Here is a 27,790-nt window from a genome sequence, read left to right as displayed (position 1 = left end):
TTAAGTAGAAGCGGCAGGTGCTTTAAACCTAGCAAAACTGATCTTGGCAAACTCAGCAAGCTTAGCAGTCTCAGGCATGTAATCCTTGATAGAATCATCAGATAGAACTTGTCAGCCCAGGCTAGGAGGTTAAGCGTCTTCTCCTTGTTCAACAACTCAATGTTGTTTGTCTTTTCAGTGACACGCAACCATCCCAAGTAGCTACCAAAGGCGATATCAAGGTATCCAATACTATCACCCCCGAAAAAGGACTTCCCTTGGTTGCATTTGACAAAGGCGTCCTCAATCAATGATAACCCTTGTGATATTTCCTCTAATGCTGCTGCTTTTGCTTTCTCTGTTTGTGCCTTTGTTGTTCCTTGTAAACTTGGGAACCACTACATTTTATTTTTTTTGAACAATTTACACAAACATTTAACTTTCAATACAAACGTTCCAAATTCAACACTAATTAACCAGCTAAATCATAACTAATGGATGGTGTCTGCGCTTCCTAAAATGCAATGATCTCTAGTGCAATTAAATGGTGCACACAACATAAAGTTACAGCATTTTCATCAAATCTTCAGAAAATAGAATTTAGCATTTCAATTATAGATCCCCAAAATCAAGCCCAGATAATTTAGAATTTCATTTAAAAAAAGATGAAAATTCTCATAAATTAAACACCAAAAACAAATCAAATTATAAATCATATTGCATTATAATACTACCAGACAAAGTAAAGAAATATTACAATGAGATATAAACAAATCATATTACATTGTTATTGTTCGTTAACTTAACGAACATTCCATTCGGGAACTGAAACAAACAATTTTACTCTCATACCTTAAGACACTTGCAAGTTTTACTTCTAAAACAACCATAACTTTGCATCTATAATTGAATTAAGCATTCAGCAAGAAGGCATATATACACTTTCCAACTTATCATCAGAAAGACTATCAACCAGAAACAACAAATAGAGGTTATCCAACATCCAAGTGAGATATGGTTACATATAAAGCACCAAAAATAACAAAGGTAATCATACGTCTTCCTGACGGTCACAATAAAAGGAAAGATAAGGCGATACAATCAAAGGGCCCCGGAAATTCATTGTGAAAGAAAAAAAGAGAGAAATCTCTCGATAATTAGTGGATGCAAGAATCCAAATTACCAGAGATTTTCATCAACTTGTTTGTCTCTAATAATTGCAACAACTTCCTTAATGCCATTACATGTTTCAAAATCTTATTGAAAGACAAAATTATAGGGGAATACAGTTAAACATATAACATGTGCGGAACATCCTCAAAGCCAGGAAACATGCATGTTTAAAGCACAGATTAAGCATACTTACATTTGAAGCGTGTTTTCCCGAGTTTAGTATCAACGAACACGAACAAAGAACTCCAATTTTCGTTCCTCTATTTGGTTCACCGACACGTTCAGATCCCTCTTGATAATCGTAGCTTAGACAATATTCAAGAGTGTTTGCTTTTTCGAAAAGAACAGTTTTGAGTAGAGAGCAAAACTGAACGTACGTAATTTCAGAATTAGGTTTAGGGTTATAGAAAAACTGATTGGGTGTGAGGAAATATAACCTAATATTATATTTAGTGTAACCGGCCAATACATAAGGCCTTGACCGGCCACACACACACACACTGCAAGCTTTGCGCACGCAGCCCACTGCAGGCCGAAGCCCACAGCGCAGCCGAGCAGCACGGATGGGCCATGGTCCTCGTGTTGCTTGCTCGCTGCTTGTTGTTGTGCTTATGCGCGCACTCGTGGCCACGCGGGCTGACTTGCTTGCTGCGTTGGGAGCTCGCTGGCTCGTTGGGCCTTGCGCGCATGCGCGCTTTGTTAGGTTATGACAAATATAAAACATATATTTCATGCGAAAAATGAAGGAAATAATGCCCTTGGTCCAAGTATGCATTCTATGTTAAGTCTAATAAATGCGGTTCAGTATTAATTAACAAGTTAATAATTCAGTGAGATCAAGTGAGCTGAATGCCTAGCTAGAGGCCGCTTCAGTTCAAGTGGAATTAATGATATTAATCCACAGCTTAGTCTTGACTGAACCCGTAGGGTCACACAAATAGTACGTAAACGGATCAAGTATTTAATGGCATTAAACACTCCATCTATGAATATTCGGAACCGACGGATCTTGGTTTCAGTGGGAGCTAAGATCGTCACAGGCAAGAAATGAATACTCCGGAAACGATGATATTGCCGGAAACGGAAATATGGATCGTATCGGAAATATAAATATTATCCAAGTCGTAGATGTTGCCGGAAACGGAAACATGGTACGTATCGGAAAATATTATCGGAAATGGAAATATTGCCAGAATCGGAAATATTGCCGGAAACGGAAATATTGTCAGAATCGGAAATATTACCGGAATCGGAAAATAATTCCGGAAACGGAAATATTAAATATTTGTTCAAAACGGAAATTAATTCCGGAATCGGAAATATTAAATATTGTTCGTATCGGAAATGAATTCCGGAATCGGAAAATTTAATCGGAAGCGCATCGTACGAATAAGCATCGGACGAGGCCTGCCGGACGAGGCCCAGCACGAAGCCAGGCCATCGCCCAGCAAGCCAAGCGCGCCGCACAAACAGCCACGCCAGGCCCAGCGCAAGGCCAGGCCCAGCAGGCTGCGCAGCGCGCACAGCGCGCACAGCACGCGCAGCGCGCAGCGCGCGCGGGCGCTGCGTGGGCTGCTGCTCGCGCGCACGCATGGGGGCCCATCGTGGCTGCCGTGCGTGTGTGTACAAGTGTTTGTGTTCGTGCACGTTTCCTAAAACATGCAGAGTTCGGTTAATGATTAAATTCCTAATTCTATTTGATAAATTAATTAAATTAGAGTTCTTGTAGGATTCTAGGTTTAATTAATTTGTATCTGAATAGGATTTTGATTCCCTTTCCATACCCCTATAAATATGAGGCTAGGGCTCACAATTTATAATAAGTTTAAAAAGTATTCAAAAAGTGAGTTTTTGAGAGAAAATTAAAACACACATCTTGCTCATAAAAGTGCCGAAATTTTCTAGTACCTTAAGGGCGATTCTAGTTGGTCAATCTTAAGGCGGATCCGGACGTGCTGTGGACTATCTACGGAGGGACGACACTTGGAGTCCTAAAGACTTGTTCTTGTTCGGTTCGGGCGCAGCTAGGGAGGGCACGCAACAAAGAGTATGCATCTAAATTATGCTATATGATTATGTGTAAATAATATGTTGTCCTGGGTTAATGGTTGTTTCCGCATGATCTATGTAATGTCATATGTATCATAACCTAACAGTGGTATCACGAGCCCCTTATTATTTTCATAATCTAAATTGCATGAACATGGTTAAATATTACAAATTTGCAAGAATTAAAAGGGGTGATTAATTTTCGTAATTGTTAATTAATTGCAAATTGCGTTTATTTAATTATACGTACGCAGTTTTTCGGCAGTTTCTTCGTTACTCATCCGAATTGAGTGATTTTTGTGTCAATTCCGCATGTAAAAGGCATTCTAAAATTTTGACAAAAATAGTATTTTTCTGCCGAACCCTGAATTCTCAAATTCGAAGCCTAACTATGACTTTTCGAAGGTTTTAGTTTTTCGAATGCAAAATTTCGTAAATTTAAGATGTTAAATTAAATATTTGCGATTCTTGTTGATAAATCTTGAATTTTTTATTGACCTACTGCATATGTTTAACAAGTTTGAATGCCTAGTCTTGTTAATTATGCAATCTAATTTGTAATTATGATTAATTTGTTGAAAATTAGAATAATTTAGAATTAATTTGATTTTCATAATTAATTGTAATTTAATTAGAAACCTATGATTAAAAACCACCATAAAAATTGTTAATTTATGATAAATTTTAAATTTTTATGACCTAGACTTGAATCCATAACAATCGGAAATCAATTGGATAATAAATTTTCGATTTTTTCGCCCTAAAATTATGAAATTAATATTATTTATTAATTTGTCATTAATTTTAAATATAAATTTTAAATTTTTATGCGATTCGTTCATAAAACTTGCACGCACGAAGCAATGGACGCTTCGTGTTACCCTTAAGAGGTGTTGTATAATGCGGGCATGCGACGACGAGCAAGGGAGCTCGTCGCCCATGCGGCACGAATGCAATGAGCAAGGGCGTAGTGCACGAGCACAAGGCAGCAGCCCTGCCTTGTGTCGTGTGCCACGAGCAATGGACGAATGGGCATGGGCGAAGGGCGAGCCAAGGCAGTCGCGTGTGGGCAGCAAGCGAGCTGCGCCACAACGCGCGCTGCCTCGCACAAGAGCGCGCAGCCTCGCGCGCAGCGAGCGCAAGCTCGCGTGCCACGAGCGCTGCGCCCAGCATTGCTCGCGCGCACAACGAGCGAGGACTCGCGCGCACAGCCAGCATTGCTCGCGCGCACAGCGAGCGATGTCGCCCGCCCAGCGAGCGATGTCGCGCGCCCAGCGAGCGATGGCTCGCGCGCCCAGCGAGCGATGTCGCGCGCCCAACGAGCGATGTCGCGCGCGCACTGCGAGCGATAGCTCGCGTGCGATGAGCGCTGGCGCGCGCAGCGAGCACCAATGCGTGCGGAGGCTTGCGATGGGGATGCAGCAGCTATGCGACGAGCGCATGGGCTGCGCGCACATGGCCAGCAATGGCTGTGTGCGTGCGGCCCATGGGCGTGCAATGTGTAGGGTGTTTGCGTTACGATTAGATCGTTTTGAATGTTTAATTTGAAATTTTTCAGTTTACGTAATTTTAATTAATTTTAAAATTAATAATTTAAATTATTTTCTTGGATTTTAATTTTGAATATTGTAATTATAATAAATGTTATTTATTCTAATTATTTTACTAAAATTAAAATCATGAATTAATTTAAATAACGACTGAAATTAAATTAAACTTTTTGGATTCAATTATAAATTTATATGAGCTTTAAATTTTAATTAAATTTGTATGTTTCCGGTTAGACTAGAAATACATTTTTATGTTTAAAATTAGTAAAGCATATAAATTTATTGGTTTAAGTGGGAGCGCTTTTAGTCATAAACTCTTGATTAGGTCTACAAATCCTTAAGGTTAAAACAACTTGATTAGAATTAATAAGGACTGAGTAATTGGTAGATTATTGGTGCCCTTGATTAATTGCTGCAAATGTTTACGTGATGCATAATGTGTTTTACTAACCAGCTATGTGGGCCATTCATGATAATGAATGGGTGAATGGTGTATATTGTATATGTACTGTTTTGCAGGTTATGAAGTGACTAGTATGGCCCAAATAGGATAGAAAATATGGTCTGCGTACCATTAATTTGAATGTAATTGGTCTAAAGTACCAAAGTTATTTTTCAATTCAAATATGGTCTGCGTACCATCAAATAGTTGTAATTAGTTATAACTTATCCTATTTGAAGAAAATGGTGCCTCCCACGGAGATTTTCAAGACGGACTTTGAAGTCAAAGCTTCAACATGAAGTCGGGCCATACTAGATCACATTTATCTTATGCATGTTTTAAGTTATTTATTGTTTTAAATATGTCTTAAAATGCATGAGATCAAAAGCTTGATTATGTTGCATGATTAAGGATTTTAGTTCACTTAAAATCTAACCAACATAGTAAGAGCCTTAAGTTCCAAACTTAAAAAATTGAGTTAAAAGGTGCCATGCCAAAATATACACTTGCTTGGATATCCTTTACATCGATCTAGTAATAGTTTTCGCTCAGCGAGGTGTTACTTATTGGTCCTAAAGGGGCAAGGTACACAAATAATTGTGAGTACATGTTAGTTTTGGTGAAACTCAACGATATAAGTAAGGAGTCCTTTTATGTCGTGGCAAATTCGATAGGTTTACCTAATAAGTTCTTAGACGTACCTATCAACCAAGAATAGTTTCTAGACTATTAGCAAAAGGCTTTTGCTTACCTAAGATGTTTTAGGATTAAGTCGACAAACTGTGCTTAGTTCTTCAATGATTTTAGGATCTTGGAATCATTTTATTCACACCTGCCGGAACACATAACTTGAATAAAATGCTTAATAAACATTGAATTATGCATGTATGCTAGAATTTAAGTTTATTAAGAGAAACTGTGAATGGTTATTTATTTGTTTATTCTTTTCAATTGTAGTTTTAATATGGCAAACAACAATCAAAACATCATCATGGGTTCTGAGCTTATGGTCAAGCTGAACCTGACAAATTTTCTTGAATGGGAAGCTAAGCTAGTTGAAATAGTCAAACTCAATGGACTTGAGTATGTACTATCACATCCCATGCCAAGCTACTATGCCAGAGACATGACCCCTGAGAGATTTTACGCCTGGGATGCGGATCTCAAAAAGGTTATGAGTCTCATGCTGAACAATATCCCTGATGATTGGGCTAGAAGGTTTGTAGCCTATGAACCTTTTACGCTCATCAAGAATCTGAGGGATATCTGTCGTGGAAGTACGGAGGACAGGGACCTGAACGTCCATGAGTTGATTAAATCAATGTCTGGGCTAAAGGTTAGTTCTCCCAACAGGTGTTATAGGATGGAGGTCCAAGAAACACATGTTCAGCTCCTTCGCACTAAACAGAGGGTAGGCGTCCCACTGAGGTTCCATGTGGATCTTATGTGTTCATATTTTGATCGCCTAAGTCTACTAGGAACACCAATAAGCGAAAGGATGGCAGTCTCTGTCTTGCTCAATTCACTACACAGTGGGTTTGGTCGCTTCAAGCAACAATACCTAAGTGAACCAAGAGAAGAAACAGTTGCAGAATTTATTCACCTTGTCAGAAAGGCTGAAATAGTACTGGACTGTGAAGCCAAAGATTTACTCAAGGCTAGAAAGAGACCATTCAAGAAAGGTGGAAAGTCCAAGGGCAATGCTAAATCAAAGCAGGACAAGTCCACATCAAGCTGTCTTTATTGTGATGGAATAGGCCATTACAAAAGAGAATGTCCAAAGCTAAAGGAAGATCAGAAGAACGGAACAGTCGTTCCATCTTCAGGTATTTTCGTTATAGACTGTATACTTGCTAATTCAACTTCTTGGGTATTAGATACAGGTTGTGGCTCACACTTATGTTCCAATCCACAGGGACTAAGAAGAAGTAGAAAGTTAAGCAAGGGTGAAGTCGACCTACGAGTGGGAAATGGAGCACGGATTGCTGCATTAGCCGTAGGAACTTACTATTTGTCGTTGCCCTCCGGGCTAGTTTTGGAACTGGAAGAATGTTTCCATGTTCCAAGTCTTACTAAAAACATCATTTCAGTTTCTTGCTTAGATGCTAAGGGATTTTCCTTTATAATAAAAGACAATAGTTGTTCGTTTTATTTTAAAGAGATGTTTTATGGATCTGCTAGATTAGTCAATGGACTTTATTTATTAGATCACGACAAACAAGTATATAACATAAATACCAAAAAGGCCAAAAAGGATGATTCAGATCTCACCTATCTGTGGCATTGTCGATTAGGCCATATAAACTTGAAACGCTTAGAAAGACTTCAAAGAGAAGGAATTCTAGAACCATTTGACTTAGAGGATTATGGTAAATGCGAATCATGTTTACTTGGCAAAATGACAAAGCAACCTTTCTCTAAAGTTGGAGAAAGAGCAAATGAACTATTGGGTTTAATCCATACAGATTATGTGGACCAATGAGTACAAATGCTAGAGGTGGTTTCAGCTACTTTATCACTTTCACTGATGACTTCAGTAGGTATGGTTATGTCTACCTAATGAAGCATAAGTCTGAATCCTTTGACAAATTCAAGGAATTTCAGAGTGAAGTAGAGAATCAATTAGGCAAGAAGATTAAGGCACTGCGGTCTGATAGAGGCGGTGAATATCTGAGCTATGAATTTGATGACCATCTGAAAGAATGTGGAATTCTATCAGAATTGACTCCTCCTGGAACACCACAATGGAACGGTGTGTCAGAACGGAGGAACAGAACCTTGCTAGACATGGTCAGGTCAATGATGGGTCAGGCCGAACTTCCATTAGAATTTTGGGGACATGCACTAAATACAGCTGCACTCACTATAAATAGAGCTCCGTCTAAAGCTATCGAAAAGACTCCATACGAATTATGGTTTGGAAAGCCTCCAAATGTGTCTTTTCTTAAGATTTGGGGATGTGAAGTATACGTCAAACGATTAATTTCAGACAAACTTCATCCAAAATCTGACAAATGTATCCTTGTGGGCTATCCAAAGGAAACAAAGGGGTATTACTTCTACAATACATCTGAGAACAAAGTGTTTGCTGCTCGAGATGGTGTCTTTTTGGAGAAGGATCATATTTCCAAAATGACAAGTGGGAGAAAAGTAGACCTCGAAGAAATTCGAGTCGAACAACAAACTCTAGAGAATGCTCAAGATGACATTCAGGATGAAACTCAGAGATCTTTAGAAGAATCTGGTGAGAATCATGGTCAATCTAGAAATGTTACCCCGCGTAGATCGCAAAGATATAGATCTCAACCGGAAAGGTACTTGGGTATTTTGACGAACGAGAGCTATGACGTTCTATTACTTGAAAGTGATGAACCTGTGACTTACAAGCAAGCTATGACGAGCCCTAGCTCCAAGCAATGGCAAGAAGCCATGCAATCTGAATTAGACTCCATGTCTGAAAACCAAGTATGGGATTTGGTCGATTTGCCAGATGGCTACCAAGCCATTGGAAGCAAATGGGTTTTCAAACTGAAAAAGGACAAGGATGGGAAACTTGAAGTTTTCAAAGCTAGATTGGTTGCAAAAGGTTACAGGCAAGTCCACGGTGTGGATTACGATGAAACCTTTTCACCAGTTGCAATGCTAAAGTCTATTCGAATAATGTTAGCAATCGCTGCATATTACGATTACGAAATATGGCAGATGGATGTCAAAACTGCTTTCTTAAACGGCGTTTTTACAGAAACTGTGTTTATGACACAGCCTGAAGGTTTTGAGGATCCAAAGAATGCTAAAAAGGTATGCAAGCTAAAGAAGTCAATCTACGGATTGAAGCAGGCATCCAGGAGCTGGAATATACGTTTTGATGAAGCAGTCAGTGACTTTGGTTTCATCAAGAACGCGGACGAATCTTGTGTATACAAGAAGGTCAGTGGGAGCAAAATTGCTTTCCTAGTATTATATGTCGACGACATATTGCTTATCGGAAATGACATTCCTATGTTGAACTCTGTCAAGATTTGGCTTGGGAAATGTTTTTCGATGAAGGATCTAGGAGAAGCACAGTACATATTGGGCATCAAGATTTACAGAGATAGATCTAAAAAGATGATTGGACTTAGTCAAAGCACTTATATCAATAAGGTGCTTGATAGGTTCAAGATGGCGGACTCCAAGCGAGGCTACCTAACCATGTCTCATGGAATAACTCTAAGCAAGACTCAGTGCCCAAAAACACTTGATGAGCGTAGACGAATGAATGGGATTCCATATGCATCATTGATTGGTTCAATAATGTATGCTATGATATGTACACGCCCGGATGTTGCGTACGCACTCAGTGCTACGAGCAGATACCAGTCAGACCCAGGAGAGGCGCATTGGACTGCTGCCAAGAATATTCTGAAGTACCTGAAAAGGCACAAAGATGACTTCCTGGTCTATGGTGGAGATGATGAATTAATTGTTAAAGGCTATACGGACGCAAGTTTCCAAACCGACAAAGATGATTTTAGATCACAGTCTGGGTTTGTCTTCTGCCTCAACGGAGGAGCAGTAAGCTGGAAAAGTGCTAAGCAAAGCACCATTGCGGATTCTACAACTGAAGCGGAGTACATTGCTGCACATGAAGCAGCAAAGGAAGCTATATGGCTAAGGAAGTTCATAGGAGAACTTGGTGTAGTCCCCTCCATTAAAGGACCAATAGCCCTGTATTGTGATAATAACGGAGCTATTGCACAGGCAAAAGAGCCTAGACACCACCAGAGAGTCAAGCATGTACTTCGTAGATTTCACCTTCTACGAGAGTTCGTTGAAAGAAAAGAAGTCGAGATAAGCAAAATTGGAACTGATGACAACATATCAGATCCATTAACTAAACCTCTGCCGCAAGCGAAGCACAACTCGCACACTGCAGCTATGGGAATCAAGCATATTGGAGAATGGCTTTGATGTCTCTGTTTAATGTTTTAAAGTTTTAGAGTTTAAATCTTTGTAAAACATTATTGGTTAATCATTCACAATAAATGAAAGAAATTCATTTTTCCATTTAATTTGTGGTTTATTAAATGATGAGTCCCTTCAATTTGACGATATATTCAAGATAGACTGTCAGGACCAGTCCTGTGACTAAGAAATGTCTATCAAGTGAACTTGAATGTCAAAGGTTGAAAATGGTCCCTAATCGGAGTTTTCTATAAAATTGGACGCATAGAAAACGTTAGACGATTAGAATGCAAGATGACTAGTAGTTCTGTTTCTTGAACTATGTGGACATGGCAATGTCATAATCATTTGCATAGATACTTACTTTGGGAAGACTAGTATCGGACAAGACCTATGAAACTTTACTGTAAGAGATGAAAATCTGTCATGAGTAAATTTCATTAAATTATTAGACACTAAATCCTCAATACCTGAGTGATTTGAGATTACTTGTTTGAGAACTGGTTGCTTTGACGTTGACCAACCGTCGCACCGTAAAAGGAGGCTATAAAGGCAATGCTCAGGTAATCACCTATCAAACGAAGTCTAATCTCAAGATCGCAAGATTGGGATTGTCCTCCCATAAATCGGGAAGAGATGCTTAAAAGTTGTACAAGGCCACTCGGAGAGCTAGAAACTGTGAAATGCATGGCCGTGCTCGGATGAATCATAGGCTATGATTATCTGTTTATTTGATCAGTTGAACTCTGAAACCGAGGAACACCTCTGGACATAATAAGGATGACAAACTCTTACCTTATGTTCAAGAGCAAGCATCGAGCGACAAAGGAATTAGGAAATGCACACTTGTCCCTAAGGACAAGTGGGAGACTGAAGGAAATAATGCCCTTGGTCCAAGTATGCATTCTATGTTAAGTCTAATAAATGCGGTTCAGTATTAATTAACAAGTTAATAATTCAGTGAGATCAAGTGAGCTGAATGCCTAGCTAGAGGCCGCTTCAGTTCAAGTGGAATTAATGATATTAATCCACAGCTTACTCTTGACTGAACCCGTAGGGTCACACAAATAGTACGTAAACGGATCAAGTATTTAATGGCATTAAACACTCCATCTATGAATATTCGGAACCGACGGATCTTGGTTTCAGTGGGAGCTAAGATCGTCACAGGCAAGAAATGAATACTCCGGAAACGATGATATTGCCGGAAACGGAAATATGGATCGTATCGGAAATATAAATATTATCCAAGTCGTAGATGTTGCCGGAAACGGAAACATGGTACGTATCGGAAAATATTATCGGAAATGGAAATATTGCCAGAATCGGAAATATTGCCGGAAACGGAAATATTGTCAGAATCGGAAATATTACCGGAATCGGAAAATAATTCCGGAAACGGAAATATTAAATATTTGTTCAAAACGGAAATTAATTCCGGAATCGGAAATATTAAATATTGTTCGTATCGGAAATGAATTCCGGAATCGGAAAATTTAATCGGAAGCGCATCGTACGAATAAGCATCGGACGAGGCCTGCCGGACGAGGCCCAGCACGAAGCCAGGCCATCGCCCAGCAAGCCAAGCGCGCCGCACAAACAGCCACGCCAGGCCCAGCGCAAGGCCAGGCCCAGCAGGCTGCGCAGCGCGCGCGGGCGCTGCGTGGGCTGCTGCTCGCGCGCACGCATGGGGGCCCATCGTGGCTGCCGTGCGTGTGTGTACAAGTGTTTGTGTTCGTGCACGTTTCCTAAAACATGCAGAGTTCGGTTAATGATTAAATTCCTAATTCTATTTGATAAATTAATTAAATTAGAGTTCTTGTAGGATTCTAGGTTTAATTAATTTGTATCTGAATAGGATTTTGATTCCCTTTCCATACCCCTATAAATATGAGGCTAGGGCTCACAATTTATAATAAGTTTAAAAAGTATTCAAAAAGTGAGTTTTTGAGAGAAAATTAAAACACACATCTTGCTCATAAAAGTGCCGAAATTTTCTAGTACCTTAAGGGCGATTCTAGTTGGTCAATCTTAAGGCGGATCCGGACGTGCTGTGGACTATCTACGGAGGGACGACACTTGGAGTCCTAAAGACTTGTTCTTGTTCGGTTCGGGCGCAGCTAGGGAGGGCACGCAACAAAGAGTATGCATCTAAATTATGCTATATGATTATGTGTAAATAATATGTTGTCCTGGGTTAATGGTTGTTTCCGCATGATCTATGTAATGTCATATGTATCATAACCTAACAAAAAAACCATAAAGCCAGGAATCCAAATTAATTGCCACATAGTCAATTAGCATAATCTACGATACATACATGTGACGCGTGCCTTCCCTAGCTGCTCCCGAACCGAACAAGAACAAGTTTAGGACTCCAAGTGTCGTCCCTCCGTAGATAGTCCACAACACGTTTGGATCCGCCTTAGATTCAATTAACTAGAATATAGTCTAAGGTTTTAATGTTATTCGTACTTAATTATTTGGAAAATAATTAAGCTTAGTTTAATCTTAAAACTATATGAATACTTGAGAATATGATGTATAAATTGTGATTATTCATCACCTATTTATAGGGTGGGATTATCGGAACTAGAAATCTACTAGGATTCAATTTATCTAATTCAATTAGAATTAGACTTAAATTAAACCTTTGTTTTTAGTGTTTAGTTAAACGACTAACTCTAATAGATTTAGGAAAATAATATAACCGGACAAATACTAAGCAACTAAGGATTCAAAGCTTGCACGTACACAACCACACACACAAACATCCCACAAGGGCGTTGTACGCGCGCGCGGCCCAGCAGCGCTGGCGCGGCCCATGCGTGGGCGCGGCCAGCCTGCTGCCTCGCCTTGGCTGGGCCTGGCCTCGCCTTGCGCTTGGCTGGGCCTGCCTTGGTGGGGCGAGATGTTTTCTTTGTGCTGCTCGCTTTGCGCGGGCTTCGATAGGCGTGGGCCTAGCTTCAAGCTGGGCCTTGCGTCTAGCAAGCTCGTCCGATGTTTATTTCGTACGTCGCGCTTCCGATTCATTTTTCGATTCCGGAATTCATTTTCGATTCGAACAATATTTAATATTTTCGATTCCGGATTTTAATTTCCCTTTCGAACAAATATTCAATATTCCCGATTCCGGAATTTATTTCCGAGTCCGATAATATTTCCGATTCCGACAATATTTCCGTTTCCGGCAATATTTCCGATTCCGGCAATATTTCCATTTCCGATAATATTTTTCGATAAGTACCATGTTTCCGTTTCCGGCAGCATCTACGACTTGGATAATATTTATATTTCCGATACGATTCATATTTCCGTTTCCGGCAATATCATCGTTTCCGGAGTATTCATAATTTGCCTTTTGACGATTTCAGCTCCCACTGGAACCGAGATCGTCGATTCCAAATATCAATAAATGGAGTATTTAATTCACTTAAATACTTGATCTGTTCACGTACTATTTGTGTGACCCTACGTGTTCAGTCAAGAGTAAGATGTGGTTTAATATTATTAATTCCACTTGAACTGGAGAGGCCTCTAGCTAGGCATACAGTTCACTTGATCTCACTGAATCATTAACTTGCATAATTAATTAATACTGAACCGCATTTATTAGACTTAGCATTTAATGCATACTTGGACCAAGGGAATTATTTCCTTCAGTCTCCCACTTGTCCTTAGGGACAAGTGGCATTTCCTAATTCCTTTGTAGTTTGATGCTTGCTCATGAACATAAGGTAAGAGTTGTCCTCCTTATTATGTCCAGAGGTATTTCTCGGTTTCAGAGGTTCAGAGTTTAACTGATCAAATAAACAGATAATCATAGCCTATGATTCATCTGAGCACGGCCATGCATTTTACAGTTTCTAGCTCTCCGAGTGGCCTTGTACAACTTTCAGCATCTCATCCCGATTTATGGGAGGAAAATCCCAATCTTGCGATCTTGAGATTAGACTTCGTTTGATAGGTGATTACCCGAGCGTTGCTGTTATAGCCTCCTTTTACGGTGCGACGGTTGACAACGTCAAAGTAACCAGTTCTCAAACAAGTTATCTCAAATCACTCAGGTATTGAGGATTAGTGTCTAATAATTTTAATGAAATTTACTTATGACAGATTTTCATCTCTTATAGTAAAGTTTCATAGGTCTGTCCGATACTAGTCTTCTCAAAGTAAGTATCTATGCAAATGATTGCGACATTGCCATGTCCACATAGTTCAAGACACTACTAGTCATCTTGCATTCTAGTTGTCTAGCGTTTTCTATGCGTCCACATTTATACAAAACTTCCGACCAGGGACCATTTTCAAATTTTTGACATTCAAGTTCACTTGATAGACATTTCTTAGTTACAGGACTAGTCCTGACAGTCTATCTTGAATATATCGTCAAATTGAAGGGACTCATCATTTAATAAACCAGAAATTAAATGGAAAAATGAATTCTATTCATTTATATGAATGGTTAACCAATAACTTTTTGCAAAGTATTAAACTCTAAAACTTTAAAACATTAAATAAGGACATCAAAGCCATTCTCCAACATGCTTGATTCCCATAGTTGCAGTACCCGAGTTGTGCTTCTCTTGCGGCAGAGGTTTAGTTAATGGATCCGAGATGTTGTCGCCAGTTCCAATTTTTCTTATCTCGACTTCTTTTCTTTCAACGAACTCTCGTAGAAGGTGAAATCTACGAAGTACATGCTTGACTCTCTGGTGGTGTCTAGGCTCCTTTTCCTGTGCAATAGCTCCGTTATTATCACAATATAGAGCTATTGGTCCTTTAATGGAGGGGACTACACCAAGTTCACCTATGAAATTCCTTAGCCAAATAGCTTCCTTTGCTGCTTCATGTGAAGCAATGTACTCCGCTTCAATTGTAGAATCCGCAATGGTGCTCTGTTTAACACTTTTCCAGCTTACTGCACCTCCGTTGAGGCAGAAGACAAACCCAGACTGTGATCTGAAATCATCCTTGTCGGTTTGGAAACTTGCGTCCGTATAGCCTTTAACAATTAATTCATCATCTCCACCATAGACCAGGAAATCATCTTTGTGCCTTTTCAGGTACTTCAGAATATTCTTGGCAGAAGTCCAATGTGCCTCTCCTAGGTCTGACTAGTATCTGCTCGTAGCACTGAGTGCATACGCAATATCCGGGGGTGTACATATCATACATTATTGAACCAATCAATGATGTATATGGAATCCCACTCATTCGTCTACGCTCATCCAGTGTTTTTGGGCATTGAGTCTTGCTTAGAGTCATTCCATGAGACATAGGTAGGTAGCCTTGCTTGGAGTCTGCCATATTGGACATTTCAAGCACCTTATTGATATAAGTGCTTTGACTAAGTCTAATCATCTTTTTAAATCTATCTCTGTAAATCTCGATGCCCAGTATGTACTGTGCTTCTCCTAGATCCTTCATCGAAAAACATTTTCCAAGCAAAATCTTGACAGAGTTCAACATAGGAATGTAATTTCCGATAAGTAATATGTCGTCGACATATAATACTCGAAAAGAAATTTTGCTCCCACTGACCTTCTTGTATACACAAGATTCGTCCGCGTTCTTGACGAAGCCAAAGTCACTGACTGCTTCATCAAAACGTATATTCCAGCTCCTTGATGCTTGCTTCAATCCGTAAATGGATTTCTTAAGCTTACATACCTTTTTAGCATTCTTTGGATCCTCAAAACCCTCAGGTTGTGTCATAAACACAGTTTCTGTTAAAACGGCGTTTAAGAAAGCGGTTTTGACATCCATTTTCCATATTTCGTAATCGTAATATGCAGCGATTGCTAACATTATCCGAATAGACTTTAGCATTGTAACTGGTGAAAAGGTTTCGTCGTAATCCACACCGTGGACTTGCCTGTAACCTTTCGCAACCAATATAGCTTTGAAAACTTCTAGTTTCCCATCCTTGTCCTTTTTTCAGTTTGAAAACCCATTTTCTTCCTATGGCTTGGTAGCCATCTAGCAAATTGACCAAATCCCAAACTTGGTTTTCAGACATGGAGTCTAATTCAGATTGCATGGCTTCTTGCCATTTCTTCGAGCTAGGGCTCGTCATAGCTTGTTTGTAAATTGCAGGTTCATCACTTTCAAGGAATAGAACTTTATGGCTCTCGTTCGTCAAAATACCTAAGTACCTTTCCGGTTGAGACCTATATCTCTACGATCCACGCGGGGTTACATTTCTAGATGGTTCCTGATTCTCACCAGATACTTCTAAAGATATCTGAGTTTCAACCTGAATGTCATCTTGAGTATTCTCTAGAGTTTGTTGTTCGACTCGAATTTCTTCGAGGCCTACTTTTCTCCCACTTGTCATTTTGGAAATGTGATCTCTTTCCAAAAAGATACCATCTCGAGCAACAAACACCTTGTTCTCAGATGTATTGTAGAAGTAATACCCCTTTGTTTCCTTTGGATAGCCCACAAGGATACATTTGTCAGATTTTGGTTGAAGTTTGTCTGAAATTAATCGTTTGACGTATACTTCACAACCCCAAATCTTAAGAAAAGACGCATTTAATTTGGAGGCTTTCCAAACCATAACTCATATGAAGTCTTTCCGACAGCTTTAGACGAAGCTCTATTTATTGTGAGTGCAGCTGTGTTTAGTGCATGTCCCCAAAAATCTGTTGGAAGTTCGGCCTGACCCATCATTGATCTAACCATGTCTAGCAAGGTTCTATTCCTCCGTTCTGACACACCGTTCCATTGAGGTGTTCCGGGAGGAGTCAATTATGATAGAGTTCCACATTCTTTTAGATTGTCATCAAATTCATAGCTCAGATATTCACCGCTTCTATCAGACCGCAGTGCCTTAATCTTCTTGCCTAACTGATTCTCTACTTCACTATGAAATTCCTTGAATTTGTCAAAGGATTCAGACTTATGCTTGATTAGGTAGACATAACCATATCTACTGAAGTCATAAGTGAAAGTGATAAAGTAGCTGAAACCACCTCTAGCATTTGTACTCATTGGTCCATATACATCTGTATGGATTAAACCCAATATTTCAGTTGCACTTTCTCCAACTTTAGACAAAGGTTGCTTTGTCATTTTTCCAAGTAAACATGATTCGCACTTACCATAATCCTCTAAGTCAAATGGTTCTAGAATTCCTTCCTTTTGAAGTCTTTCTATGCGCTTCATGTTAATATGGCCTAATCGACAATGCCACAGATAGGTGAGATCTGAATCATTCTTTTTGGCCTTTTTGGTATTTATGTTATAAACTTTTTTGTCGTGATCTAATAAATAAAGTCCATTGACTAATCTAGCAGATCCATAAAATATCTCTTTAAAATAAAACGAGCAACTATTTTCTTTTATTAAAAAGGAAAATCCCTTAGCATCTAAGCAAGAAACATAAATGATGTTTTTAGTAAGACTTAAAACATGGAAACATTCTTCTAGTTCCAAAACTATCCCAGAGGGCAACAACAAATAATAAGTTCCTACAGCTAATGCAGCAATCCGTGCTCCATTTCCCACTCGTAGGTCGACTTCACCCTTTCTTAACCTTCTACTTCTTCTTAGTCCCTGCGAATTGGAACATAAGTGTGAGCCACAACCTGTATCTAATACCCAAGAAGTTGAATTAGCAAGTATACAGTCTATAGAGAAGATACATGAAGATGGAACGACCGTTCCGTTCTTCTGATCTTCCTTAAGCTTCAAGCAATCTCTCTTCCAATGCCCCTTTTTCTTGCAGTAGAAGCATTAAGATTCAGAAGTGGGTTGGCTCACCTTCTTCTTTTCAGACTTGGTGCCGCCAGCTTGCTTAGTTGGGTTGGCCTTCTTGCCACCTTTCTTAGCATTCCTCTTCTTACCAGATTTCTTGAACTTGCCCCCACGCACCATAAGCACATATTGATTATCACTTTTGAGTGTCTTTTCAACGGTCTTCAGCATACCGTGAAGCTCAGTGAGCGTTTTGTCCAGACTATTCATACTGTAGTTCAGCTTGAACTGATCATACCCGCTATGAAGAGAATGGAGGATGGTGTCTACAGCCTTTCCTGAGAGAACTGCTGATCCACGACTTATATTCTCAATGAGTCCAGTCATTTTGAGAACATGTGCACTTACGAGCTCGCCTTTCTTAAGCTTGGTCTCAAGAATTTGCCTATGAGTCGAATCTTTCGACTCGAGCCAGATCTTGGAACATGTTCTTTAACTCACTGATGATCGTGAAAGCATCTGAGTTGATGAACGTTTTCTGTAGATCTGCACTCATGGTTGCAAGAATTAGACATTTTACATCCTTGTTGGAATCAATCCAAGGATTGAGGGCTGCCTGAGTGACCCCGTCGCTAGCGGCTTCGGGCATCGCCTCTTCCAGGACATACTCCTTTTCTTCCTGCATAAGAACTATTTGCAAGTTCTTTTTCCAGTAAAGGAAGTTTTCCCGCTCAAATTCTCCTTTTCGAGAATTGATCGGATGTTGAAAGAATTGTTGTTTGCCATAGTTAAAACTACAATTGAAAAAGAATAAACAAATAAATACCCATTCACAGTTTCTCTTAATAAACTAAAATTTTAGCATGCATGCATAATTCAATATTTATTAAGCATTTTATTCAAGTTATGTGTTCCGACAGGTGTGAATAAAATGATTCCAAGATCCTTAAATCATTGAAGAATTAAGCACATTATGTATTTAGACTGAATTCTAAAATATTTTAGGTAAGCAAAGCCTTTGCTAATAGTCTAGAAACTACTCTTGGTTGATAGGTACATCTAAGGTCTTATTAGGTAAACCTATCTGTTTTGCCACGACATAAAAGGACTCCTTACTTATATCGTTGAGTTTCACCAAAACTAACATGTACTCACAATTATTTGTGTACCTTACCCCTTTAGGATCAATAAGTAACACCTCGCTATAAGATTGATGTAAAGGTTATCCAAGTAAGTGTTATTTTGGCATGACACCTTTTAACTCAATTTTTAAGTTTGAAACTTAAGGCTCTTACTATGTTGGTTAGATTTTAAGTGAACTAAAATCCTTAATCATGCAACATAATCAAGCCACAATCTCATGCATAATTAAGACATGTTTAAAGCAATAAATAACTTAAAGCATGCATAAGATATAAATGTGATCTAGTATGACCCGACTTCATCTTGAAGCTTCAACTTCAAACTCCGTCTTGAATTTCACCATGGGAGGCGCCATTTTCTTCAAATAGGCTAAGCTATAATTGAAACTAATTACAACTATTTGATGGTACGCAGACCATATTTAATTTAAAAACTTTGGTGCATTAGACCAATTTTACATTCAAATTAATGGTACGCAGACCATATTTTCTATCATATTTGGGCCATACTAGTCACTTTCCATAACCTGCAAAATAGTACATTTACAATATACCATTAACCCATTCATTTATCAATGAATGGCCCACATAGCTGGTTAGTAGAACATATTATGCATCACATAAATATTTTTATCACATAAATATTTGCATCAATTAATCAAGGCTTCCAATAATCTACAAATTATTCAATCCTTATTAATTCTAATCGAGTTGTTTTAACCTTAAAGGAATGTAGACCTAATCAAGAGTTTATGACTAAAGTACTTCCACTAAACCCAAGAATTTTACATGCTTTACGAATTTTAAACATAAAATTTTATTTCCTAGTCCAACCGGAAACCTACAAAGTTATTTAAAATTTAAACCTCATATAAAATTATTATTTAAATCCTTTAGTTTGTTTTCAGTGATTAAATTAATTAATTTAATTTAATCAAGGTTTTAATTTTAGTAAAATAATTAGTATAAATAAAATTTATAATAATTAAATATTCAAAATTAAATTCCGAGAAAAAATTACATTACGAATTTAAATTTAATTAAAATCGTTTTTCAACCAAAATCAAAATTAAAACGAACCAATCGGGCCAAGACAAGGCCATGGGCTCGCGCCCATGCCTCGTCGAGTCCACGTAGCAGCAACGCCCCATGGGCTGCCACTCGACTGATCGTATCGCAAGGCACGAGCAGCCATGTACGCGTAGACGCAGCAAGCCGAGCAAGCCACGCCTACGCGCAGCAGCTCGCTCGTTGTGGCGAGGCATCCCTCACTGGGCGAGGTAGCGCTCGCTGGTGCGGGGCAACGGTCGCTGGTCTAGCCAGCTCTCGCTGCCCGCGCGCGCGGCCTCATCTTTCTTGCTGCCTTGTTCTCGCCCCTCCGCCCACGTGCACGTAGCACACAGCGCACAGCAGGGCTGCTGCCTTGCGCGCATGTGCCACTGCCTTGCTCATTGCATCGTACCGCATGGGCGACGAGCTCCCTTGCTCGTCGTCGCATGCCCAACACTCCTTAAGGGTAACACTTAGCGTCCATTGCTTCGTGCGTGCAAGATTCGTGAACGGGTTTCATAAAATTAAAAATTTTATTATTTAAATTTATCGACGAATTAATAAATCATATTAATTTCATAAATTTTGGGCGAAAAATCGAAAATTTATTATTCAAATTAATTTCCGATTATATTTATTTTCATGGATTCAAATCTAGGTCATCAAATTTTAAAACTTTTCAATTTTAACAAATTTTATGGTGGTTTTAATCATAGGATCCTAATTAAATTGCTAATTAATTATGAAAATCAAATCAAATTCTAAATTATTCGAATTTCAACAAATTAATTAAAATTACAAATTAGGTTGTATAATTAACAAGCTTAGGCATTAAAATTGTTAAACATATACAGTAGGTCAATCATAGATTCAAGATTTACATACAAGATTCGCAAATATTTAATTTAACATCCTAAGAATTATAAATTTTGCGTTCGAAAAACTAAAACCTCCGAAAAGTCATAGTTAGGCTTCGAATTTGGGAATTCTGGGTTCGGCATCAAATATTTGATTTTAGTCAAAATTTTAAAACGTCGTTTACATGCGAAATTCACTATAAAATTATACGATTCCGACCATTATTGACTAAACTGCCGAAAATCCTGCGAACATATAATTAAATTATCGCACGAATTTGCAATTAATTACAAAAAATCAAAATTAATCACCCCTTTAATTCATTGCAAATTTATAAAATTTAACCATGTTAACTATAATTGATTATGAAATTAATTAGAGGCTCGTGATACCACTTTTAGGTTATGACAAATATAAAACATATATTTCATGCGGAAAAACCGTAAACCCAGGAATCCAAATTAATTGCCACATAGTCAATTAGCATAATCTAGGATACATACATGTGACGCGCGCCTTCCCTAGCTGCTCCCGAATCGAACAAGAACAAGTTTAGGACTCCAAGTGTCGTCCCTCCGTAGATAGTCCACAACACGTTTGGATCCGCCTTAGATTCAATTAACTAGAATATAGTCTAAGGTTTTAATGTTATTCGTACTTAATTATTTGGCAAATTATTAAGCTTAGTTTAATCTTAAAACTATATGAATACTTGAGAATATGATGTATAAATTGTGATTATTCATCACCTATTTATAGGGTGGGATTATCGGAACTAGAAATCTAGTAGGATTCAATTTATCTAATTTAATTAGAATTAGACTTAAATTAAACCTTTGTTTTTAGTGTTTAGTTAAACGACTAACTCTAGTAGATTTAGGAAAATAATCTAACCGGATAAATCCTAAGCAACTAAGGATTCAAAGCTTGCACGTACACAACCACACACACGAACATCCCACAAGGGCGTTGTACACGCGCTCGGCCCAGCAGCGTTGGCGCGGCCAGCCTGCTGCCTCGCCTTGGCTGGTCCTGGCCTCGCCTTGCGCTTGGCTGGTGTAGACACCTACTTTTATCCCCATTCCCGAAAGGGAAGGTTCGATGATGAGAACATAAATCTCCACTTGGCAACGCATCTCCTATAAAATAAACGAATCTCAATCACCTTTTCATTTCAGCCAAAACTACTATGTATGGAAACCTGCTAAGAATGGTAACTGTCGTAAAAGGTAGTTGTTAAAAGTGGCAAAGTCATAAAAGATATAAACCTGTCAGAATTAGGTGTTGCACTCCAACATAAATCCTAAAAGAGATAAAATTTGCAAAAGGAATTCTATTCCTGGTATAATTCGAAAGTAAGAGTTACGTATTAATTAAAATCCTAACGTACCTAAAGTTCGTAACGGGCCCAGACGCATTCCGTCATAAAGTTAATACACACTAAAAGACTCGGATAAGTCTCAAAAGCACCGCGTTCTAAGAGGCCGAATCTGACAAAAAACTCGGCCCAGATCCCATTTTCAACGCCTGGATCTGGGCGCCGAAATCTTCGGCGCCCAGCCCTGGGCGCTGAAAATGCCAGGGGCCGTGTCGTCTCCGAATTCTTTTTGGATTCGTATTCTAAAAATCTATCTTTCCACAAACTCTTTCCCTATAAATACACCCTCAAAACCGACGTGAAAAATACACACAATTCCATAACCTGAGTATTGACTCTAGCCTTAAGCCTAGCCTCACGCTGCGAAATTGATCCGGCGTTCTGTCGCAATCGACCCAAAAGTCGAACAGAACGCGTCCTGCCCCTTGTAGCTGATGAATTAAGCCTAAACACCGGAACATTGCTTGGAAACCCGAGATTCGTTAAATAAAAGGAGGAATAGCAAAGCCAAGTGGTTAGTTTTCTGAGAACCGTAACGCACCTCTCAAGGGTGTGTTGTAATGTGTCCCTCATATGATTTAATCGCTTTCATCACCCTTTTATAAAATTGTCAAACTATTAACTTGATTGGTCGATCACGCCTAATAAGATAATACCTTGGACAATTAAATTATCATGCTAGGTACCTTAAATCAATCTAAATAAGATAATCACGATCGATTTAGTGTTATGTGTTGCATATTGCTAAAATCAATTCAGAATAGTTTAATAGTTTAACACATGTCCTTTCAATTATTTATGCTGAGCTAGTAAGGATAACCTGCCTCTGGAGTTATCGATGAGCACTACTCTCGGTAGTTACAGTCCCCCGAACTCTCAATCTCTGCCCTGCGGGTGTACGTTGAGCGATCCCCACACCAGGGATCACACGGGAACCTATGGCCGTCGTGGTCGAACATAATTGCACTCCCTTTATGTCACGATAACCGGGTTTTGTCAATTTTTCTCATTGTCGTTAAAAACTGAATGGCGACTCCTATATTACTAGTCGATTGGGTGTAAACTCACAGGAAATCCAACTACACTTGATCTGACGACGTCACGCCCACGAGGGACGAGGTCATGCATTAGCCTCGTGCTTTTTCGACCCCCTCACAGTGGCGACTCCACTAGGGAACGTTAATGAAATACTCATGCTCGTAGGTAATCAAAATAGCCGAAGGGTGAAACGATCCTACTCCGCGTTTATTTCCTTATCAAGTTGGGACGACCTGAAAATCAGCATATTAATGTGAATGGACAAAACCGCATAACGAATCTTGGCTCCCTTGGTGTGTTTCATCTCGGGAGTTGGGACTAAGGATACCCATCGCCACCCGGGGGGTGCATACGCTTCGAATGTTGTCCACTCGGCACTTTCGCTAGTAGTACACCTGTCCCAAACCCAATCGCTCGCCCACTAGGTCCCTCTCATTGGTGCATGCCCCCTTGGCTTACATCGTGATTGGCCTCTTGGGACGAAATTCGTCTGTTGAATGCACTACCTCGACCGGGGCACGTGTTAGATCTACGATAGAAGCGGTACCAAGCCGACGCAAATATTACCCATAGAAGCCTATCATAAACTACGTGACATATTATTCTTGCTTCATGTTGTAATGCTAGTTACGTGTAGCGAATTATGTGATTGTGTTGTGATTGTGTGTGACAAATAATACCGGAAAACCAACGATCCTAAAAATTGCCCAAACATTCATAAACATCGATTGGCCAAAGAGTTATACCAAAATACGTGTTCCGCAACCCCGGGCGATCGCCACAAAAATAAGTGACGCCTAGGACAGCCTGTAACGGATCCCACAACGCTGCACAACGCGTAAAGGACGTTATTAGGCAAGCACGCAAAATTAAGTCGTACGAAAAAGGATAGACGAACAAAATACGAGTACCAGTCAGGGACGCATTTTCAACGCCCCTGGCTGGGCGCTAATTATTTTCAACGCCCAGAGTTGGGCGCTGAAGTTGCTGCCTGGCCTTTTGGTCAGGCATAGCAGCCTCGGTGCCCGTGCGTAAAGTATACGTAGCAATTAAAAAAAATTTCGCAACAAATTTGCTACGAGGACGTATGAAAAAAGGCACTCGATTCTAAGAACGACTTATAAAATAAATAACTCATTGTGTCGTTGTTAGGCTTCCCATAACGACAATGTTCGGCACCAAAACCGAGCATGCTAATTAAAATAACTTTGAATGTCACACGGGCAAAGATTTTCGAAAATATATAAGAGTTCAGAGTGCACACACAATAGTCCAAATGTACTAGTCCGACTTAAGTGTAGTCATAAAGTGTCTAAAAGGCCAACTCATAAAATAAACTAATGTGTCTCCTACTCCATAATGTTAATACAGGGTCCCTGAATACCTACCCGTGATAGCAATCAAGGATCGCAATGGAAGTGGCATATCCTGAACATCCACTCCTAGAGGTCGCACAAACCCAAGAGATGCATGCTCTGGGACACGACCCTCTACGTTCTAAAAGGCCACTCGCCTCAAAGAGCTACACAATGCCAAAACACACATGCTTTCGGGCTATTGTTTGGGTTAGAAAAGAAAAGAACAGGGAGCAAAACAGAAATCATGGCATTGGCCCTTCAAGATGAATTATTTGATCCCACTAAACTGATCGCTCCATCACCCCTAAAGGTCGACCAAACCCAACAAGGGTTGCGCAAGACCTTCAAATGGACTAATGCTCGTGGAATGAAATTCAAGATATATGTGGGAGAAGGCCCAATGTGTGAAGAATCCGAGTCCGAATCTGAGTATGAATCCGAGTCTGAACCTAATAAAATTGTAATCCCTCCCAAAACTAGTTTAGACCCGGAAATATCCACTCCGGGAGATCTTTTTGATGTAATGCTTCACAACTTTAATAAGATGAACAAAACTTTTGAGTATATGCCGCTTAAAAATCCGAGTAGTAATGCAGAATGCCTCGCCACTAATGAGCACGAAAAAGAGCCAGAAGAAGAATATACCGAATTAATAAAAGCTGTAAATGAACAAGAACTCAAAACCCCTATAATTGAGGACACATAATCGGTAAATATTAGAACAGAAGAAAATCCTAAATTCATTAAGATTGGCCTCACCTTAACTCCCACTGAAAAAACCGATCTAGTCTCCACTTTACGGGAATTCGAGGGTGTCTTTGCTTGGTCCTATAAAGACATGCCCGAAATAGACCGAGAAATCGCTGAGCATAGGATTCCGCTGGATCCCAAAATGACGCCAGTAAAACAAAAGCTACGACGGGGCTTAAGCCGGAAATAACCTTGAAAATAAAAGAAGAAGTCACTAAACAATTAGACGCGGGCTTCATAAAGGTCTCCAACTACCCAGAATGGGTGGCCAATATTGTCCCCGTAGCTAAAAAAGATGGACGAGTGCGAATGTGCATAGATTTTCGAGATCTCAACAAAGCCAGTCCCAAAGATGACTTCCCCCTACCTCACATTGACATATTGGTAGACAACACAGCGGAACATGCGCTTCTCTCCTTTATGGATGGGTACGCAGGATATAACCAAATACTTATGGCAGAAGAAGATATGGAAAAAACAACCTTCATTACCCCTTGAGGTACATATTGCTACACGGTAATGCCTTTTGGTGTGGAAAACGCGGGGGCCACCTATCAAAGAACAGCCACCACGTTACTTCATGACATGATACACAAAGAAATCGAGGTCTATGTAGACGACATGATCTTCAAATCTAAAGACCGGCGCGGTCACCTCCCGGCACTTAGGAAATTCTTCACCCGAATCCTAAAATATAACATGAGACTAAACCCACAAAAATGTGTGTTCGGGGTAACCTCCGGAAAATTACTAGGATATGTGGTTAGTACACTAGGAATCGAGATTGACCCATCCAAGATTAAAGCCATTACCGAAATGCCCCCACCAAAAACTGAAAAACAGATAAGGGGTTTCCTAGGAAAGTTGCAATACATTAGTAGGTTCATTTCTAAGCTTACCACGACTTGCGAGCCAATGTTTAAAAAATTAAGAAAAGAAGAAAAAGCCGAATGGGATGAACAATGCCAAACTGCCTTCGATAAAATCAAAGAATACCTAAGCAAATCACCCGTCCTTTCCCCTCCTTTGCCCGGAATTCCTTTACGTCTATACCTCACCGTCACGGATACTGCAGCGGGAGCTATGCACTCACAGTGTGTACATGGATCCGAGCGAGCCATCTACTACTTGAGCAAGAAGTTCATACAGTATGAGAAGAGATATACAGAACTTGAGAAAACCTGCTTCGCCCTCGTTTGGGCGTCCAAAAAACTCAGACATTATCTATTAGCCCACACCGTTCATATAGTGTCACAACTAGACCCCTTAAGAAACATGTTCGAAAAGCCCGCACTAAACGGTCGCTTATCCAGATGGCTGGTCATGCTCTCAGAATTCGATCTAAAATTCATGCCAGAAAAAACAATCAAAGGAAGAGCGGTAGCCGAATTTCTGGCCGAACATGCTAGGAAGGAGGAAACCACGGAAGCTTACCTCCTCCCTGACGAGGAACTTCTGATGTTACGAGACGACTGTTGGACACTATACTTTGACGGAGCATCCAATCAAAAGGGATGCGGTGTCGGAGTTCTCCTAGTCAGTCCCGAAGGGGCCCATATACCAGTTTCCGTCAAACTTGACTTCGAGGCCACAAACAACGCCGCCGAGTATGAAGCCTGCATAGTCGGGCTAGAGGCCGCGGTTAGCCTCGGAGTCAAACATTTACATGTCTTCGGGGATTCTTCCCTAATAATCAACCACATATCCAAAAGATGGAAAGTCCGAAGCACTAGTCTCTCAAAATATCAGGCTCACTTAGACCAAATAGTTGAGCAATTTGAAAAAATCGAGTATACATACTTACCAAGAGACGACAACCAATTCACAGATGCACTAGCAAAGTTAGCTTCGATGCTCAACATCCCGAGTGGGTGGGACGGAATGACCCTTCGGGTCGAACGAAGAAAAGAGCCGGCTTATTGCTGTGCCATAGACTCCGAACCTGAAAATACCGAAGAAGAACCATGGTATACGGACATCCTTCGTTATAAAACAAGTGGAGAATTCCCCCCAGACACCTCCCCGCGAGCACAAAAGGCCCTATGCCTTCTCGCGTCACAATATAGCATAATCTTGGGAGAACTGTACAAATATATGCCAAATAAAATAAAGTTACTTTGTGTTCACCAAAACCAAGCCCAAAGACTAATGGAAGAATACCATAACGGCGTGTGTGGACCTCACATGAACGGCAAAATGCTATCCCGAAAAATATCCCGCTCAGGATATTATTGGACCACCATGGAAACCGATTGCCATCACTTTGTGAAAACCTGCCCAAAATGCCAAATTTTCAGTAACCATAACCATTTACCTCCCTCAGAACTATACACTTTCACTTCCCCATGGCCCTTTTCTACCTGGGGTATAGACAT

At 39.9% G+C, this 27,790-nt stretch overlaps 1 pseudogene; it reads right to left on the bottom strand.

The window, feature by feature from the left end:
• On the bottom strand, positions 1 to 27,790 carry LOC110788270 (glutathione S-transferase U17-like; annotated as a pseudogene).

The sequence above is a fragment of the Spinacia oleracea genome, chromosome 1 (assembly GCF_020520425.1).
Source record: "Spinacia oleracea cultivar Varoflay chromosome 1, BTI_SOV_V1, whole genome shotgun sequence".
NCBI lineage: Eukaryota > Viridiplantae > Streptophyta > Magnoliopsida > Caryophyllales > Amaranthaceae > Spinacia > Spinacia oleracea.
The sequence above is the reverse complement of the archived record's forward strand: the minus strand, read 5'-3'. Positions and strand labels throughout refer to the sequence as shown.